General features: G+C 35.1%; 1 long non-coding RNA gene, 1 other non-coding gene and 1 pseudogene across 2 annotated transcripts; all 3 read right to left on the bottom strand.

Annotated features, from left to right (window-relative positions):
• Positions 1–11,336: 11,336 nt before the first annotated feature.
• On the bottom strand, positions 11,337–14,492 carry LOC112127343. Its single transcript, XR_002910520.1, has 3 exons — positions 14,405–14,492; positions 14,173–14,227; positions 11,337–11,435 (listed from the first exon to the last, which is right to left on the bottom strand). It is a non-coding gene; the product is annotated as an uncharacterized LOC112127343 (long non-coding RNA).
• LOC112127345 lies at positions 14,290–14,376 on the bottom strand. The gene has a single exon (XR_002910521.1). It is a non-coding gene; the product is annotated as a small nucleolar RNA snR60/Z15/Z230/Z193/J17 (small nucleolar RNA).
• Positions 14,493–17,452: 2,960 nt separating the features above from the next.
• On the bottom strand, positions 17,453–18,430 carry LOC106667664 (annotated as a pseudogene).
• Positions 18,431–21,972: the final 3,542 nt, after the last annotated feature.

Below are 21,972 nucleotides of genomic sequence, written 5' to 3'. Positions count from 1 at the left end.
TAAACTCATTACGTTCGTTAATTGAACCCCAAATAATAGATTATTTTTCATTGCTGTCTGCGCTTAACTATTTGTTTTGACTGCTTAATCCTTTTGTTCTCCTCTTGTAATACTTCGATTTCCTTTTTCTCGACTCGTTACAAAAGGTGAACCTAGATGTTTGGAAAAGCCAGTAAATTTAAAAATTTTTCTCCATTTGTCAAGCCATCGTCGGTGAGCAAAGCTTACACCTTCTCTGCAGCCAATTTTCTCAAGAAAATGTATGCCTACATTTTATGTCCATGTTCCTCAGAATTCCGATGAGTGACACCGTAGCTGGTGTTTATCATTTGAATGCCCCAGCGAATAATTTTTATTTTTTCATCTTTCAATACATCTCGGTTACACTCATTTAATTTTCTAAAGACTCACAGTTAAATAAATTTTCAACACGCTTGTTTGAGCTAAATATTGTTGAACTAAATATAATTTAAAAGTTTATGGTTTTTAAGGCTGCAATGAACGTAAGTACAGTTCTTCTTTTACAACGTTTGTTTCATTGTGGCTTCTTCCGTAAACGTATAAAAACAATCGGTATGAAAATATAATCCAGGTTGAAATCATCCTTCCAAGTGGGTTAACAAAACAATCAGGGTCAAAACAAATATCATGCTATTTGCGGGTGGAATTGTGATTAACCTGGGGACAAATAACAATGTATAATTCGGTTTACTTAATGAGGTAGGAAGTGGGTCGGCTTGGCTGCAATTCGTCGCGTTACAATCAATTGCTGTTGAAGGGTATTTACTCAAGTAGGTGAGTTGACACAAACCTAACTAATATTTGGCCGCTTTTGTTTGTGTCCACTGCAATTTGACAATGGAAAGAGAATAAAAGGCATACTCTTCCATCTTTCAAATCTACCCTAACTTAACAATTATATATTTTATGGATAATAACTGCCTGGCTATATTAGATCATGATTTTTTAAATATTCTTTAAAACAGGCCAAGAATCAATTGCTACTGGCAGATGTGGAAGAGATTTTTAACGTTTGAAGTTACGGATTGTATTCCCACAGACATATCCACAAAGTATACCGACTCGAATAAAACCGAAGAGACTCAAAAATACCTTAGTGACCTATATGCGAGATTTCCAGACGGCCATCTAATATACACCGACGGGTCACTCCTAAATGGACGAGTAGGGTGTGTATTTTACGATCCCGTGCAGAATTACAGCGAAAAGTTTTCACTCCCAAAGAACCTATCCAAATATAGTGCAGAATTGATTGCTATAAGGGAAGCTATGAAGTATGCGAATGACAAGCAATTCCCAAATTCGTCATACGTACAGATTGTCATAGCTTTCAAAATCTTCGTAATGACAAAAAGTTGTTTATAGTTGACTACATTATCATCGAGATCCTTGAACTTTCAGCAATGATCAGGTCTAAAGGGCATAAAGTAGTAATCACCTGGATCAAAGGCCATACAGGGTTCATGCACAGTGATGTCTTAGATCGGCTAGCCAAAGATGCCACCACAACGGACCACAATCTAAATGTAGCTGTACCCAGAAAAGATCTGCTTGCTATATTAAGTTGCAGCAGGGGGGCCGCGGTAGCCGAGCGTTTAAGGCGTCAGATTCTCGGCTAGTAGATCTGCGGTCGTGGGTTCGATCCCCACCGCCGCCTCTGGACTTTTTCTGACGCCTATGGGGACCGGTGGCCGCAATTGAAGGAAATTGACACGGCACTCATCAATGGAAGGGGCGGGATCGGATCTCAGTGACCCTGAATTTGGTCCCAACCCCCTTCAAAAATGAGTTTCTTCGATGGAAGAACACCGGTACAACGGGGGCTCAAGTTCACATTTGTGATGTGAGCCCTCCCCCCAAAATATGGAGCAAGGGATAAAGTACAATAAGCTGTACAGCTCAGCTGCAGTGCTCAGGAGGGAACTCCTCCACAGTCCAGTTTGGCAAACCAAATACCTTTCAAACAATAAAGGTATATTCTACAAAAATATGTTTCCGTTAGTAGGACAAGAGCCTTGCTTCAGCAAACAAACAAATATAAACAACGCCTTTTGCAAAACGATGGTAAGGTTACGATCCAATCACGGACTCTGCAAGGGATACCTCAACAGACTGAATATAATTCCATCACCGTACTGTGAAGACTGGAACATACGAGGATCTGTGCTCTCAGTTATCGGGTTCGTGGTCCCCCACCCGATAACTGAGAGCATTGAAGTAGCTGGTCGATAAACTACATCGCTGAATACGAAGATCTTGAACACATTATCATGCACTGCAGGAAACACGGGAATGTATGCAGAAATATGTTCGATAGACTTTTTCATGCCAAAAAAATAAATCTACAACCGCCTTATTTATACGGTACTTTGTTATCGTCAACCGAATTGGCTGTATATCGTGAGTTGTACTGTTTCCTTAGAAATAGTAATGGTACTGTGTGATTGTATAAAAGTGTATAAAAATATCTTAATATCTCGTTCTCAATAATAATAATAATAATATGTTAGGGCGTGAAATGACCTTAGCCGTTAAAACGCCCTTAAAAATTCATAATAATAATGCAATAATGTAAAAATATGGCTGTATAAAAATTTTGGAGTCAAATAAATAAATTTAAAGAAAAGGTAAGAATTCCGGTAGAGCCTGTATTACATATTCTATTATGGCTAAGGGTTAATTTTTGTACATGAGAGAGATATAATTAATAATTTGTTATTTCAATAAACAAATTAAATATTTTCTACAACCAAAATACATTTCGCTAAGAAAATAAATTGAATTTCATTTTAAAAATTAAATCCTTAATTTACTAATTTCGTGGTCCGCTTGACCAATTAATATAAGACAATTAATTAAGGTTTTTAGTTGAGATGAAAAAAAGCTAATGGCACGAGAGGGATTCGAACCCACAACCTTCGGCTAGATACGCTGCTGCTCTACCACCTGAGCTATCGTGACCTCGATCCACTCGGACATCAACTCCCCATCTCAACCCCACCTTATGAGTTTTCCCTCCTTTCGCCATTTTTCAAATGTCGTGTAATCGGTTTGGATTCTCGACGACAATTGAAATGGCGACGGAGAGCTTTAGTGAAGTGTACTTCATTTTTAGATCATTAATTCACTAATTTCGTGGTCCGCTTGACCAATTAATATAAGACAATTAATTAAGGTTTTTAGTTGAGATGAAAAATGGCGAAAGGAGGGAAAACTCATAAGGTGGGGTTGAGATGGGGAGTTGATGTCCGAGTGGATCGAGGTCACGATAGCTCAGGTGGGAGAGCAGCAGCTTATCTAGCCGAAGGTCGTGGGTTCGAATCCCTCTCGTGCCATTAGCTTTTTTTCATCTCAACTAAAAACATTAATTAATTGTCTTAAAAATTAAAGTGTGAAATAAGAAAAACAAACAATGTTATTGTAAAACTAAAGATTTACTCAATACCTAATATTATGTTGATAGCCAATAATACTATAATGAATATGGTTTATATCAAAGCAACTTTAAGAAAGTATGAAGTACTCTTGCAGAAGAGCTAAGGTAACACAATATGGATATTCACGATGTTCCTAAGATGTTAACTCATGTTAACTCGAATAGAGAAATGTCCAGTAAGAACGTGAATGCCTACTTCGTTTCTTAGCATGTCAAACGTTAATTTTTCTGCAATAAAGCTCTAACAGTTCTTGAAGGCTTGTTGTGTTTGTTTTGGATTTCTTTTGTGTTAAATTGGAGGTGCCAGAAGTTAATAAAAAAGGAAAATTAATCAACTTTCAACTCTTTCATTCAAAACGTTATCTATGCACTCGAAAGTACTAACAAATGACACTCAATTCAATTCGTGCCGACATACCTAACCTATCCTAACGTCTAACAACCTATAACTTTATAGGATAGGGGATCTATTATGAATGAGAGTATAAGGACAGGTCAGAATTAATAAAAGAAATGTATTGGTCTGATTTATTTAATGCTTATTTAAGAATAAAAATACTGTAAACAAAAAAACAGCTGTTAAATTCATGGCTACCATGTTGGTTACCTACGCCCTAACGGATAGAAATGTGACTACATTTTCGATCTCACACCTAACCTTGGCTCTGGCCAGGATCGAGCAATGTTAACTAGCCGATTCTTACAAATCTACGTCATCATTTTTCTCGTTCTAACAGGACCTAACAGACTTAACAGGATTAATACAAAGATCGTGAATACCCCTATTCATGTCTATAGTTATAGACATAGAAAAAGGGTAGAAATAAATGAGTATAGAATATCATGTCAGATAGTCAAGCAACCATCAAAGCACTATGTTCAAACAACACTAGCTCAACGGTTGTGCTGAAATACAAAACAAAACTGGCATTAGGTATCCAAAATAAAGACACCTCTGTTGGTCCCAAAACACGTTGGGGTAGGGGTCAACGAGGGAGCGGACAGTTTTGCATATTCCGCTGAAAGGTCCTCAGGCCTTCTGTTACATAGGGATTCGCGCTATGAATGAGTATCTTAGAAAAAATGAAACTACGAACCAGTGGAATTCACTCATCCACTAAACAATTCAAGAGCCTACTAGCAAGTTTCAGAAGGAAAGCGACAACAGAGTGTATCAAAGGAAGCAGGACAATACTTCAAATCCTTACAGTATTTTTTTACAGACGTCTGCAGAGTGAATGGGCACCTGAACAAGATTGATATAACCTAACACGGCACATGTAAGGTCTATAAACAATGTAACCGCAGAAGAAATTCAACCACTGAAACCTGTCCTACTAGCCAAGTAATTTGATGAACTAGGACTCAACGTTGTGCCAAAGGTAAAGAACAGGAGATACAACAAACCTCAAAGGTCGAGTATATAACGAAAATTACATCTTACATTAATGGATATTTCTTGTTGCTAATTATTGTGTCTTAATTTGTGCTTCAAATGTCTAATGTTGAAAACACTTTAGAGTTAGGTTCATATCGCTGGCAAGGTTGCTTTAATTATACGAGTTCGAGTGTATAATGCTTTTTATACAGTCGTATTAGTATAAACACAAGTTACTGAATTGCATCGAAACAAATTTAGTTGAGAAAAGTTGGATTGAATACCCGGAGCCAAAATGACCTGACGCCTTAACTTTTCAGTTCTAATGAAATGTTACGAGTAACGTTTCGTAAATTGAACAATGTTTGTCAAAATAATTTCTTTATTGTTCAATTTAAGAATTAAATAGTTCGTTTTGCGTAAATTAATAAACGGGATATTAACAGTTTATGTTACGATAGTTAAGTTTTGCAAAATTATTAATTATTCATTTATATCCTGGATGAAAAAACAAACAAAAAACATGGACCTTTATTCAATCCCCCTTCAAATTTCCAGTAATTTCAAATAATTCCTATTAAGATTTGATTTTCGGTAAACATTCGACCGAATTTCACATTTGAGAATTAATTGTATCTGCTTACATTTCCCTATGTTTTCGTTAAACGGTTCCGTCTGCTAGGTCGATTTTCGAACAGTATTTATCTCATGTTTAATCTCTGTTTCACCTCCTGGGACTGTTTTATCCCTGGCTCAAGGTAATCCTGATTTAAGGGGGTGGTTTTCAAGTAGGGTGGGGCCGAGCAATAAACCCGATCGTTTGTCAACCGCCCGCTTCACAATTAACAGCGTAAATTCACCCTTGCATCAACAAGACGTGGTTGGAGTTTATATTTAAATGAAGAGCCCCCCCCCCCCAACGGCGGCTAATTAAAAAAGCTTGCTGTGATTTCTTTATTTCTCGGGTTATTAGGGCCCTTTCTTTTGTTTTTAACTGGATTGCCTTTTTATCTAAATGGCACTGGACAAATATAGAGATCAATTTTCTTCTATGAAACTGCGCTATGCAAAATACATTAATTAATTTCATCTTTACTTAATCTGATAAGCAAATTTTCCTTATTTTTTTTACCATTACCTTCTACATCCTGTAACCAAATTTTATCAAATTTTGTATACTTTTATAAATGTAAAATGTGTAATGTAAATGGTGGTGATTATGATGTAATTCAAAAAATATTTCTTATAAATTCACTAGTTTTCGTGTTCGCTTGACCAATTAATATCTTTCAATTAATTAAGATTTTTAGTTGAGATAAAAAAGTCAGTGTCACGAGCGGGATTCGAACCCACGATCTTCGGCTAGATACGCCGCTGCTCTACCACTTGAGCTATGTGACCTCAATTCAATCAGACACTAACTTCCCATCTCAACCCCAACATTTGAATTGTCCCTCCTTTTTGCCATTTTTCAAATGTCGTGTAATCTATTTGATTCTCGGCGATAAATGAAATGGCCACGGAGAGCTTTAGTGAAGGTATACTTCATTTTAAACTTATTAAATTCACTAGTTTTCGTGGTCCGCTTGACCAATTAATATCTTTCAATTAATTAAGGTTTTTAGTTGAGATAAAAATATCTATATAAATATAGATAGAATATCTATTGAAATAGTGGTGTGTACGTGACGACCTGCTAGTGGCAGAATAGAATGAATAGATCCCGGTGATTTTCCGTGAACCGTGTTCAGTTTGCAGAAGGCTTTCATTTATGAATTGAGCCAAGGGATATGTTGTCGCTAATTGGTTTTGAAAGGATACGCGAAGTAAAACCGCTGTTTAAGCTGTATTAGGCTAGATAATTGAGGCTTTTGCATGTGCCACAAGTAGAGCTATAGAATTAGCTCTAATTACGATCAACCTTCACTAAACAGCGCAACAAAATGTTTAGAAATAATCAAAATTTTAATAAAACTAACGTGAACGCACTGCATCTTTTCACACAAAGCCTTGTGTCAATGAAGCTGAAGTATACAATTCTTCGGTAAACATTTACTACTTTCCGATACCGATGATCCTGTACCCACAAAGCTTCCCACAAAACATCAGCATTAAAACTAATTACATGTAAAACTGGATTCATCGTCAAAACTTTCGTTGTACAAAACGTTTTACTAACACGTAATCCAGGTACGTCACACAACTTTAGAAGAAACTTTCAATTAATTAAGGTTTTTAGTTGAGATAAAAAAACCATTGTCACGAGCGGGATTCGAACCCACGATTTTCGGCTAGATACGCCGCTACTCTACCACTTGAGCTATCGTGACCTCGACCCACTCGGACACTAACTTCCCTTTTTTATCTCAACTAAAACCTTAATTAATTGAAAGATATTAAATGGTCAATCGGACCATGAAAACTGTGAATTTAATCATTTTAAATGAAGTATACCTTCACTAAAGCTCTCCGTGGCCATTTCATTTGTCGCCGAGAATCAAATATACTAAACGACATTTGAAAATGGCAAAAAGGATGGAAAATTCAAAAGGTGGGGTTGAGATGGGAAGTTAGTGTCCGAGTGGATCGAGGTCACGATAGCTCAAGTGGTAGGGCAGCGGCGTATCTAGCCGAAGATCGTGGGTTCGAATCCCGCTCGTGCCATTGACTTTTTTATCTCAATTAAAAACCTTAATTAATTGAAAAATATTAATTGGTCAAGCAGAACACGAAAACTAGTGATTTTAGAAGAAACATTTTTTGCTGAATTACATCTCAACTGAAAACCTTAATTAATTGATAGACAGTAATAATTATTTTAATTAAATGTATTTTTTATCTGAGAACTTGCTTGAACGGAAAAAGCGGGATTTGAAACCAAGACCGTAGGCTCAATAGGCCGCTGCTCTAACCATTTGTATACAATTTATATACTCCTACCATACTGATTTCATCAATAATGATAACTTAAAAATATTTAAAGAGAGTACGATATTGTTCAGCTACAACTAAAGGTAAAGAAAGTAATCTTGAAAGAGATATTTTCAAGCTGCTTTTCCTGACGACGCACACGTTATATAGGCGTTACAATACGTCAGTGTACCGTTTGTAAATTTCCTTGAGAAGATGAATCACAAATATCTTGTCAATACCGACCTTGAATTATTAATCAAATGCGTCAATAGAACTTTCTGTTTTTCATTTCCTGAGACATATTATAATTCCGTTAATGTATAATATGCGAATCGTTTCGATGTATGTCAACAGTTTAGTACTACTCCCTAGTGTACACCGTTTATTCGGAGTCGGAGCGGTGGTGGATGCAGTTGTCGGCGCCTGGGTAGAGTAACGATCCCTTTTTAGTCACACTGAATGATTTTACTCTACTGAATAAAATTATCTAAACGTAAGGAAATTTCAGGCTAGTAGATCCCGCGGTCGTGGGTTTGGTCCCCATCGACGCCTCTGAACTTTTTTCCGACGCACGGGGTGGCCGCAATTGAAAGAAATTGATCTGGCACTCATCAATGGAAGGAGCGTGATCAGATCACAGTGACCCTCAATTTGGTCCCAACTCTCTTCAAACATGAGTTTCTTCGATGGAAAAACACCGGCACGCCGGGGGCTCAAATTCACACTCGGGCGAGCCCCCAAAAATGGAACAAGTACAATAGCTGAACAGCTGCATTACTCAGGGGAAACTCTTCCAATTCCTGGTATCCATTGTTTAGGGAAAAAAATTCACTTCAACACTCCTTTTTTTATTTGGTGGAAGAAACCGTTTTGAATATAGCAAAAGTTACGAAAGATCGAATTAAGGGACAAAATTCCAACTCCGCTTTCCGCTAGAGCCTCCTGGTAAACGCTGGTCCTTGACGCCAATGGGAAGTTTGACCAAAGACCGAATGGATCAGTAGGTTAAAGGGGCTGTGGTATTACAAAAACCTGGGTGTAAAGTAAAATTTTTGCATTTTTGCGAAAAAAAGAACGATTTTTACTTATTTTTTCCTTGTCCATCGTTATACCCTCTTTGTTATATGAATTAATGTACCTTTCTTTACTTAAATCATCATCTGATACATCGGCAGGATATCCTGATGCTTCTTGTTTCATCTGAAGAAATTTATTAACAAATTTTGAAAAAAAGGCCATCTTTCTTATCTTTATCATATTTTAACGTTTTGTATCTCCAAATTTCATGTATTTTTACAATCTTGTATCAAAATTTTACAACCTCTTTTAATTCATCTGATACCCATGTACCATACACACTTCGTTGTTCGTCCGTGTACAATAATTTGTTGTCAGTTCTTCTGCACACTTATTAAATTATATAAACGTAAGTTTTCCATGTCTTTTGGTAGGTAATACAGAGTGGGAGGAAGAACTATGCATTTAACAAACCCATCTATTTAATTTAAATCATAATCATTTCCGGTTATACGGCGACACTCGTTTTCTCCAATAAATACTTCCGGGTGCCCAATTGGATATTTCCATATTTACATCTTACGTTATTACATTTACGTTTGTACGGATAGAGGGAACAGACATCGACGTAATTAATCTTTTCACCTGGTAAGGCCCTGTAATTTGGTGTTACCTGTTCTGCCACCGTAAAATCCATCTCTGGGGTTCAAGGGTTCAAAATCAAAAAATGAATCATTTAAAAAAAAATTCGTTCGGGTACCGTCGCTCGTTAGGGCGTTCCGAGGGGGCAGCGAGCTACTCCACTCTAAGCCCGTCAAGCCTTTTTGGGGTAAGATGTGTCAGGTTGCCCGGGCTCGACGGGTGAACACCCTTTTCTTATTTGCTGCTAGTTCAGGCCAAGGAGGTTTGGAGAAAAGACACAAGAATTCGGACCAAACAATCAAGTTCCTTTATTGTTGTGACTAACAATTCCCAATATGTACAAATAAAAAGTGTATAATTCAGAGACAACCCTATTACTGGACAATTATTTCTAGATACTTATAACTAGTGATCTTATTTTCTATGACTCTTACTACTAGGGGCTTAATTACTGGGATAGCCGTATTAAAAGTAGCCGAAACCGCCCAACTGTTCTCAAAATCTCCCGCCAACCAATTGACAAAAGTTGTACTTACAGGGCTGAGAGACGAGCATTGATTCCGTTGGTTCAGGGATGCGGATTCGGTGAACTGCGGTGTCTATTCTGCTGCTCCAGTTCACCCTCTGACTCCGTTTCTGCAGCCTCACTCGTCGTTTCCACGGGATACTCTGTCTAACTCAATTGCGGACTCCCGGACTACCGACTCTACCCGTGCTCTCTCGGACTCAACCCGAATTCTCTTTTTTTTTCTCCTCCAGGCGTCTCTCTCTTGACGTTCCTCTGGGCATCTCTCTCGACGTTCCTCCCAGCGTCTCTCTCGACGCTATTCTCTGGGCGTCTCTCCCGACGTTCCTCCGGGCGTCTCTCCCGACGTTCCTCCCAGCGTCTCTCTCGACGCTATTCTCCGGGCGTCTCTCCCGACGTTCCTGGGCGTCTCTCCCGACGTTCCTCCGGGCGTCTCTCCCGACGTTCCTACGGTCCGCCGGGGCCGCCCTGACCGAGGCGGCCCGACCGTGACAGCACTCCGCTTACCGCCTCTCTCTTCAATTCCTGGCCGTCTCCATGGAATTCTCTACTCTCTACTTCTCTCTAATACTCTCCTCTCTCTACTCTCCACTACTCACTAATTCTCTACTGATCGTCCCTCTTTTATCAATCCGTCCAGGGAGAAGGTGGGGAACAGTTGTATTTCGAAAACACTGCTATGCTTCCGGGTGACCCGACTGCCCTTGTCCTCTCAGGTCATTGAGCTATTCCGGATGAGTCCGGGCATTAGCTAACCCTGAGGGTTGAGCAGTAAAGCACACTCGTCAGCACGACAGCCAATTTTTCTAGGGCGATTGCCCCGGGATCGGCCCACATTTCTTAATCGAAACATCCAGCTGTTATTATTTGGCCAGCTTTGTTTAGCTGCGTCTGGAATTTTCGAGAAAGACGGGGTCGGTTCCCGCGATTCTAGGCCACTTCCGGCTACTCAATACGCTTTCCCAATAATTAGCTAACATATTTCTTACGTATAACCTTATTTTTTATTTTTTTTTAACATATTTTTTTTTATATATTTTTATATTTTATATATATTTTATAACATTTTTTTTAACATATTTCTTACGTATAACCTTATTTTTTATTTNGGCGACGGTGGGGATCGAACCCACGACCGCGGGATCTACTAGCCGAGAGTCTGACGCCTTAACCACTCGGCTACCGCGGCCCCCAACCTTATATTTACAATATACTTAATTTCTATAAAACTCTGTTTAAGATTCCCAACATGGAATCTTCACATTATAGATTACAAATAAAATTATTGCTTTTCATTTAAGCATTTGGAATTTTTATTTTTAAATAATTGATGAGATAATAAAATTGTTAACTGTAATATTTTTACAAGGAACAATATATTAATTAACAAAACAGGTCCTTTTTATAAACTCATTTTTAATCAACTAATTTTTGTAATATAATCTTGAAAAAAAAATAGTTGGTCCAGAAAGAAGTTTTCATCGGCTACCTTGGTCCTGTTTCTAGAAACAAATACCGGCGGCTCCAATTATTCAATGTTTACGAGACGGTAGCAAAACAAGGAGTAAATTGAATATGTCTTGCCCCGCGGTATCTATTAACGGTTGAACCATTCCCAATTTAACTTCAGAACTAGTTAATATCGGTAAACATAGGTTAATTAATACAGTTCATAGCATGCCGATCCGCGGAATTAGGAAAGTGCGAGAAGATATTTCGGAATAACTTACGACTTTACGATTTCAATATATGTAATAATTAAAATGGAGTGATATTTTAAACGTGGTTTTTTTGTTTTTCTTGAAAAAACCGTAAAAAACGTGTCCAACGAACCGTTTACATCGAAAAAGACAATTTTTTTTTCGATTTTTTGCATATTTCTTGAAAAAAAAAACGTGTCCTACGAGCCTTTTACATCGAAAAAGACAATAAAATTTTTTCGATTTTATTTTGTCGGGATTTTTCTTGAAAAAAAACGTGTCCTACGAGCCTTTTACATCGAAAAAGACAATAAATTTTTTTTACAAGTTTAAAAGACAATAAAATTTTTTCGATTTTATTTTGTCGGGATTTTTCTTGAAAAAAAACGTGTCCTACGAGCCTTTTACATCGAAAAAGACAATAAATTTTTTTTACAAGTTTTTGGGTTTTTTTGCGTTTTTCTTCAAAAAAACTTAAAACGATGTGTCCTACAGGCCTTTTACATCGAAAAAGACAATAAAATTTTTTTCGATTTTTTGCATTTTTCTTGAAAAAAAAAAAAACGTAAAACAACGTCCTACGAGCCTTTTACATCAAAAAAGAAAATGCACATTTTTTCGATTTTTTGGGGTTTTTCTTGAAAAAAAAAAATGTAAAAAAACGTACCCTACGAGCATTTTACATTGAAAAAAGAATAAAAATTTTTTCGATTTTTTGCGTTTTTCTTGAAAAAAAAAACAAAAAACGTGTCCTACGAGCCTTTTACATAGAAAAAGACAATACAATTTTTTTTGAATTTTTTTTGCCTTTTTCTTGGAAAAAAACGTAATCCGAGACTATAACATTACACTTATACATTTAATTTTTCAGAAATCGTGAGATGTATGTATGTGAGATACGACATATACTTCTGCAATTCATATCGAGAGACGTGTTTGTGTAAACCCTTCAACCTGACGAAGAGCTAAAGGGCTCGAAATCCGGATTCTTCCGAAACAACTTAATGTGAGTAGGAACCACCTTTTTTAAAAAGGATCGTTAGATGCGGTCTGATGTGATGTAGGTTTCAGAAAAACATTTTCTTTATCGTGCCAACGTTTCGATCTTTATTGAGATCATCTTCAGGGCCTGGGATTTACAAACATTGTTTACATTTAACCAATACACTTAGGATGTGAAAAAGTGAATTTATACAATGCAAAATATATTTTTTTTTAATTTATTTTTATATTCAAAGTGTTTGTCGAAAAGGAAAGCTAAATTTAAATTGTTGGACAATTAGACTATGTGAAAAATATTTGATGTGTGGAATGTAATGTGATGATATAACTATATTGAATTTGATTAATGATATTGGCGTAGCTGCTTCTGAGTTTACATGTGTCTGTTCTGTAATTGATGCTGTCTTTATCTCTGTTCATGTAAACCATTTCTAAAAAGTTACGTTTACGTTTGTTTTGTTCTGTGTGTAATATTTTTGGATTGTTAAAATCGAAATTGTGTTGTGTTCAAAATGGTGGGTAGAGAGTGCTGTAGGATTTTGCTTGGTTTTTTTGCAATCATAGATATGTTGCTTTACTCTCTTATCCAGATATTGCGATGTAAGACCGATGTAAGTTGCCGGACAGTGTTTAAACAGTTGATTTTGTATATTACATCAGATTTATTTGTTATTGGTGTGGGATCTTTCATTTTGGAAAAAAGTGTTTGAATTGTTTTATAATTTGTGAAAGCTATTTTGAAGTTATCGGACGAGAGAAATGTGTTTAATTTATGTGATAGGCCTTGAATAAATGGCATGGAAATGTATGCCGGTTTGTTTGTATTTGATAGACTTAATGTAGTATTACACTGAAGTCGTAGTTGTTGATTATTCTGTTAATTATGTGATTAGGGTAGAGATTGTTATGGAGGATCTGTTTGTATATCTTTGTGTTCTTGTGGTGAAATGATTCAAAGCTTAGGGTAATCATTCTGTGAAGTAACCCTTGGGCCGTTTTTAATGTTGAATGAAGAGGATGGTGTGATGTAGAGTTCAGGTAGCAATCTGTGTTTCTTGGGTTTTGATACCAATCTGTGATTAATGTGCCATCTGGTTGTTTTATTATGAGTGTATCTAAAATGGTATTTTTTTGTTGTTTCAATTTCATGTGTAAATTGTAGGCGTGGGTGAAAGCTATTAAATGTATCTAATGTATTTTGAATTTGATCTGTGGGAACTGTTGTCAATATATCATCTACGTATTTAGTGATGAAGGGTAATGTGGAAGAAAGTTGTGGTATGACTGTATTTAATAGATGGGTCATGATTATGTCTGCCAGTATCGGGCCTAGGTTGCTACCCATGGCTATGCCAAATAGTTGTTTGTAAAATTCATTGTTATATGTAAAATATCCGTTAATACAGCAGTGTCGGATCATTGTAACGAACGTGTGTTCTTTGATAGAGTTGTGTGTGGTATTATGTTGGGGCATTTAAATGAACTATGAAATCATCATTAAATAATGGAAATATTTTTAAAATTAAAATATACATACCATCATCATCATGATTTTGCCAACCAGCATGGCATCTCTAGAAAAGAAGTTGCACCTAGAAAAAAAGCATAATTATAATAAAACGTTCATGATGTTTTACAATATTGAAAGCTATATTTTTGTTTTCAGTTAGGGGCGAAAGACATTTGCCTGTAATTTAATCACATTTGATCATATGAACTATGAAATCATCATTAAATAATGGAAATATTTTTAAAATTAAAACACATACCATCGTCATCAAAACAATTTAAATACAAAGTGAACAATATTTTAAGCTTTGTGTTTATTACAATGATAATTTTAACAAACGTTTTAGTGAGATATCTTTCTGCATTTCATTTGTGAACGTGTTGAAACAGAAATTAAATAATAATTCGTACTGTTGTAGAGCATGAGCACGTGGCCGACAAATAAGGTTATTACCAACAGTGGACACTACCGAGTAGTGAGTACCGAGTACCGACAGATTACCTTCTGGCTTCTAGGCTTATAGTCTTATAGTTGATTACTTGCTCATTTGTATGTTGTTGAGTGTCTTTTCTCAAGGCTGAAAGAAATAGTAGTTTTTTCTCTACAAATACTACTAATTGAAATAAAATATTCGAAATTATTTATTTTTTATTTATATGATATATTGGTTGTAATATTTTTATAATTGTCCTCATACAAATACTATTTGTATGTCTTGGTCAAAAACGTACATCAAAACAAGAAAAAACCTGTAGAAAATATTAATTAAAATGAGATATATAACAAAAATAATATTATGTCATAATATGTAAAACATGAAACATTTTTACTGTTCAAAATTAGTTATCTAGTATTCTTGGTTATCATGACAAATTTTTTAAGAAACAGAAATTGGTCAGGATTTTTTTTTTTTTTAATAAATATCAATTTCAAATTCTTATACTTTCTTATAAACTTCAGTTTGTTATATTTCCTTTAGAAATAGTAAGATCTTTTTTTCTATGTTTTTACAATAACAATTGTTTTACACAGAAAAACATCAAAATGATTTTTTTTTTTTTTTTTTTTTTAAGGCAAAAAACCAGCAAGAGCTATCATTGCCTTTATGTAGCTATGTGTGCTTATTTGTACAATGGTGTGTGAGTGTGTGTATGTGGATTCGTATGTGTGTCAGTTCTGGGAAGCGTGTACAGCCAGCTGAATTTTGTTGCTTATGTTATTCGTGTGTTAATGTAATGTTCTTGTTATATATAGTTGTATAGTTTTATTTTTTTAAGATACCCGATGACTTTGTCAACCATTTGCTGCTTATCCTGTAGGAGTTGTTTAAGTGGGAGGTGTAAGGAAGATGTGTAAAACCGTTGGCAGTTCCTTGTGGGGCACAAGATGTGTTCGATGGTTAGGCGTTCACCACATAGGCAGACAGGAGGGTCAGTACCTTCCATCAAGAACCCGTGTGTTATTCTTGTGTGTCCAATTCTGAGTCGGCAGATGATATCCTCTTCCCTCCTATTCGTTTGATAGGAAGTTTCCCGGGGCGAATGCTGTCTTTTATCTTTTTTAGTTTATCTCCAATATTCATCCATTCGGATTCCCATTTTTTTAATATCTCTCTTCTGAAGGTTGAAACGAGATCCTTTGCACACGCGGGCTTCAGATCCAGGTAAGCGCAGGGCTGTTTTAGCGGCAACGTCTGCCCGTTCGTTGTTTTTTATTCCTATGTGACTTGGAATCCATACAAAGGAATTGGAAATTCCCCTTAAGTATAGTTCATACACTGTCTCCCACACCCTGTTAACTAGGGGGTTTTCGACATTATAACTTTTAATGGTTTACAGGGCACTGTAGCAGTCACAAAAAAGAACAACTGTATTATGGTTCAATTGGACATCTGTAAGCGCTCTGGATATGGCCATAAGTTCGGCATTGAATATACTGTACATCGAGGGTAGTGTCAGGCTATATTGTCGGTTTCCGACAACAAATCCACATCCTACTTTATTGGCCATCTTCGACCCGTCTGTATAAATCTTAAGCGAGTCCCTATTTTTAGCCACTATTTCTAGGTATCTTTGTTTTAGTTCACATTTGCTGGTCGATTTTTTTGGATATTTGGATAAGGTAAAGTCAAATTTTATGTATTTTGTAAAGGGGTTATTGTTTAAGAATATGAAATTATTAGTTATACCATTTGTTTTTGTTTATCTTGCCAGTTAAAAAATATATATATTAAGTTTATTGTTTAGATCATAATATGTGTAAATAAGTATATTTTAAACAATCTGATCTGGAATGTCTGTTCTACAGAGCACAAACATAGCCACTGACAAAACAACTTTTTAAAAGACTGGAGACCACTTAATGATCTATGATGGAGCATGACAAGAATAAAGTGGAAATGGACTGGTCACTGAATGAGAGACATTGACAAACGGACAAAAAAGAGCCACCAATTGGAAACTGCTTCTATATTGAAGGACTAGAGGACATACCAGGAAGCAGTGGGATGCTGATATTGCAGACTTAGTGGAAGGAACTACTTGGAGCAAAAGAAGTTTTTGAAAAATATAGGAGAGGCCTTCACCTAACATCAGGGCCTCATTTCAAAAAGACAATCGTCTTAATTGTTTAAATTCATTTTCAATGCGCACTCTTAATTCTTAAAGTAAAGTAATAATAATTGGAAAATAATAAATGGCTGTTATTATTATCGCAATGTATGTATGTACCAATGTGCAGATTTGAGCTCTGAATCCAAAATCCAAACATGATTTATTAACATGTCAAGCTGATTTTAAAAAATTAAATCTTGCATAAATGGGTTTGGCTATTTTTACAAATAGAACCCATCACTCATGGAAACTTAAACTATACTTCATAAGAATAAGACAAATGAAATAAACATGTGATTATGTTATAGAAAAATATTTTATTTCTTGTATAAAACCTCAAACAGTATATTTATGGCTATGAGTTTTGTTTGATCTTCATCGCTTTGTTTTATTCAGCCAACTGAGAAAAAATAACACCCAAATGTTTGTTTGCACTTTAATTTTTCATCATAAGCCGTAGCTTAAGTATAAGACAAGTAGGTTTTCTCCCCATAACATTCAAATGTCTTTAAAAATAGTACATTTCAGTTGTGATGTCCCAGTTCTTTTGTGTTATCAAGAAAACTTCTTTTCTTTTAATATCAATGAAAAGGGAATTTATGATTTTACCTTGTTGTGTAGTAATTTCGGTATCATTTATCACATTTCGCCATCAACTTTTTTGTTTGTAGCAATACTCTAAATCGTTTTAGGATTTATTGTGGTACTTTAAATGGTAGAGGAAACAAAATGGTCATTTGATGAGAAGAACTGATTTCTGTTAGAGTCTGAAGGTATCGAAGGTGCATAGCAGTTTTGTTGGAGGTGAAGAGTTTTGAAGCTTCTTTCAGAGCTTTGGAAGCCTTCAATTCTCCCTGTGCCCCAATCACCTTTGCCTTCGCCTCTCTTGTCGATTGTGCTTCAATCGCCATAGAGGCCTGCAGATCAGAAGGAAGACTTATATCTTTCAGCAGGATAGATATGATGCTTATGCCCCAGTTACTCGAAACTGTCTTCAGCATTAGTTCAATCTCATGGCACAATTTCTCCCTTTGCAATAGAATTTCAGACAGGTCTTTGTCGCTGAGGATGGTCCTCATCGTAGTGGCCGATAACTGGACTGTGGCTGAAATGTAATTGTCCACCTTGACGACTGCCTTGAAAGCATCGACAACTCTGAAAAATGCAACCCCATCAATATTGACGGTACAAGAATCTTTTGTGATGACATCTTGCGATGGAATATCATAGGAAACCGTTCTCAAATCGACAACTACAAAGTCGTCGATAAAAGGCAGCACTATGAATGCCCCTGGCCCTTTTGTCTTGTGCCCCTTGACTTTTCCCAATCTAAACAAAATCCCTCTTTCGAATTCATTCACAATCTTTATCACAACAATTATCGAAAGCGGTAACGTTACTATAACAAGAATCGAAATTGCCACTATAATCAACAGTTCTGTAACAGTTTTCTTCTCATCATTAAATCTCTTAGGAGTATTAGACGTTTCAGGCAACTCATCAAATGGCTGTAGATTTTGGAACTCAAATATTTCCTCTTCTAATCTTTGTTGAACTGTTTCGTTCAATTCCTCTTGTTCATTTTCAGGGTTTAAAACCTTAGAATTGGTTTGTCGTAGTCCTGTTTGACGTTCAATTTGTGCTGGATAAACTCTATATAGGTAGCTTCCCATTGTAACTATAAAGAAAACTAACTCTTTAATATTGTTATACAGATAGCAGTACAATGGCTTCATTGATTTTCATTTTTAATTGATGTGAAATTCTAATTTTTCCCTTTTTTTCTTGAATGTCCATTTTCTTCTCTGTGAAGACCACTTTTTTAAACATACCATCCATATTTTGTTGCAATTAAATTTAATTGTACAGTTTAAAAAAAATAATAATCAGAATAAAAAATTATAAAACCAGTTACAAAGTAACACTAAAAAAAGGTAAATATAAAATATATGTATGGAATTGTAAACATTAATTGTTACCCAAACTGAAACATAAGATGTTATTCCAATTGTTCAAAATTTTTAAAAGAAAATTTTGGAATTATTAGAAACAGTTAAACACTAAAAAGCGTATTATGTTTACTTTTTTTGGTTTTAAATCAGTTGAAAATAAATAAATTTAAAAAATTTGTAGTTTCAATTTTTAACTATTTATTTTGTAAAAAATATGGTTTGATCTATTGAGTGACATTGTAATTTTTTACCATATGTTTCAAATAATACAGCTTAAAAATTATTATTTAATCTTTGTTCTAACTAACATAAATATACTTTTATTATGATAATAGATGTTTAATTAAATAAAGTGTAGAAATTTTATCCATATAAACTATTGTCAAACAAACTTAGTTTTGTGAGATATTATTTTGAAGTACAACGCAATCCTGAAGTTTGATAATTTAAAATCATTCTAATCTACCTCTTTCTGCTTCAATTTAGCAGACCTGTATGTAAAATGAAAATAACATTTATAATTATACATTGATATGTTCATTACATTCAAGAACTCGTAACAGATTTAGTTTTTTAAATGTATTTATGGATGATCTGAAAGTCCCTAACCCTTCATGAGCAATTCAATCGTTGATCTTGTAATAGAAATTTTCCTGAGTCTATTTATCAGCTCTCCGTGATCATCTTGGTCAGCTTATCTAATAAATTCAGATAATTATTAATATTAACTGAAGGAGCTTTGTATCATTAACATGGTGCTCATCACTTAACACAATTTATTTTGTATTTATTTAAAGGGCAGCAAGCCCTTTTATATTATAAATAATAAGATCACTTTATTAGATTCAGGGGTTTTATTCTTATAAGAAGAAGAACTCTTATTGTTATATTTGTTTGGAATGGCCTGTCAAAATTTTCTCTTAATTTAATTTTTGTAGCCGCCTTATTTATTTTTCTCCTTTTTATGATTTTATGACGTCTTTCTCTAAGGTCAGGTTTTATTTGAATTCGCCCTAAGAGTCTGTTCGCACATTTGTATGCCATCCTCTGGATATACTGAAACAGTGGCAATCCCAGCCCATTTGCATAGTTGAAATTGGGCAAGTATGCATTGTTCCTGTAAAATAAAGAGATGATTTTTTTTTGGATTTTTTTAAAACTGATTTTGTGCCTTCTTTTACAAGGATTTCGGCCACCATAAAACGGTTCTATATGTGACCAGAGGTCTAACAATTGCTGTATACAGCCAGAAGGCTATTTTTGGATTATATCTATTTTTTATTACAAACTCTTTGGGTCACACTTTCTATGATCTTCACTTGATGTTATTCTACTAGAGTTACTCTGAGATACTTTGTTCCCCTAGAGAGTAACATTTTTATTTTTTAGAGAGGTTGGTTTTAGATTAAGCTTCCTTCTCTTTATGGAAAGTTTGCATTTGCTATTAAAAAAACAAACAAAAAATCATTTTATTTGCACTTTATTATTACTACTAGGTCATCAACATAAACAATGGTAGATAGTATCCCTTATCATTGTAAACAATTATTAATTTAAACTATGATGTTCATCAAACTAGAGGCAGCAATTATCTCAGTTATTGAACATTAATCAACAGTAATTCAGACATTCAGACTAATAGAAAGAAATTTTGTCAGTTATGAGACTGTGCATGTTTGTGAGCAGTCAGATTATCGTTGACATATTGTACAAATAATTCAAACAGTAAGCATATTTTTTATCTTGTGAATGTTTGGAATTTTGACAATGATATGACCATCCCTGATTTGAATGTGGCCAGCCTGATTTGATAATTCAGCAAACATATAGGTAGCAATTTTTCATCATCGATAGTAATCTGTTCATGACAGATTTAAGAAATCAGACAGCAGTTATAAATTGAGATTTTTCAATAAAGTAACAAAAAGAAATTTTAGCAGTTGTTGTTTGCTAGTTTGGTATTATCTGGGCATTGTCGGCAATTTCTGGTTTTCTCGCTGATTTTCTCAGATACTATAAGAAGCTAGAAAATTTAGTTTTTCCAGATATTAGTAGTTTGTGAGACTATGCATGTATGTGAGCAATCTGATTATTTTTGACAATATTGTATAAACAACTCATACAGTAGATATATATATTTTTAGCTTGTCCATACTTAGGAATTTGACAATAATCTGATCATCCCTGATGACGGTGGGCAGCTTGATTTGATAATTCAGCAAACATAGATGGCAATTTTTTTTTCTACGGTTAATAATTAATAGAAATCTCATTCAAATTCAAATTTCAAAACAAAATGAGTTTGTTGGTTGTCTAGTTCCTGCAAAGAAACTCAATAAATACCAATCTGTTGATGATAGATTTAAGAAATCAGGGAGCAGTTATAAATTGTGATTTTTTTCAACAAACTAACAGAAAGAAATTTTGTCAGTTGTGGTTTGCTGGTTCTCAGCAAGTTCTAGTCTGCATTTTTTTGTTGATTTTCTCAGATGCTCGGGGAAGCTAGAAAATTTAGTTTTTGCAGGTATTAGTAGTTTATGAGACTATGCATGTTTGTGCTCAATCAGATTATTATTGACAATATTGTATAGATATTGTTCAATTAATTAAGGTTTTTAGTTGAGATAAAAAAGGCAGTTCACGAGCGGGATTCGAACCCACAATCTTCAGCTAGTTACGCCGCTATTCTACCACTGAGAACTCAGTGGTAGAGTGGCAGCATATCAAGCAGAAGGTCGTGGGTTCGAATCCCACTAGTGAGACTGACTTTTTTATCTCAACTAAAAACCTTAATTAATTGAATGATATTAATTGTTCAAGCGGACCACGAAAAATAGTGAATTGTATAAATAACTCATACATAGACATATAATTTTAGTGTGTCAATATTTGGGAATTTGACAATAATCTGATCATCCCTGATGATGGTGGGCAGCCTGATTTGATAATTCAGCAAACATAGAGGGAAATTTTTTTTTCTCTACCGTTAATAATTAATACAAATCTCATTTAAATTCAAGATTCAAAAGAAAATGAGTTTGTTGATTGTCATGAGTTTGTCTTGTTGCAAAGAAACTCAAGAAATACCAATCTGTTGATGATAGATTTAAGAAATCAGAGAGCAATTATAAATTGTGATTTTTTTTTGACAAACTAACAGAAAGAAATCTTGGCAGTTGTGGTTTGCTAGTTTGGAATTGTATGGACATTCTCAGCAATTTCTAGTCTGCATTTTCTCGTTGGTTTTCTCAGATGCTCGGGGA

The sequence above is a fragment of the Cimex lectularius genome, unplaced genomic scaffold (assembly GCF_000648675.2).
Source record: "Cimex lectularius strain Harlan isolate CLEC.00 unplaced genomic scaffold, Clec_2.1 scaffold101, whole genome shotgun sequence".
In the NCBI taxonomy this organism is placed as follows: domain Eukaryota; kingdom Metazoa; phylum Arthropoda; class Insecta; order Hemiptera; family Cimicidae; genus Cimex; species Cimex lectularius.
This window is presented reverse-complemented; position numbering and strand designations above follow the sequence as displayed.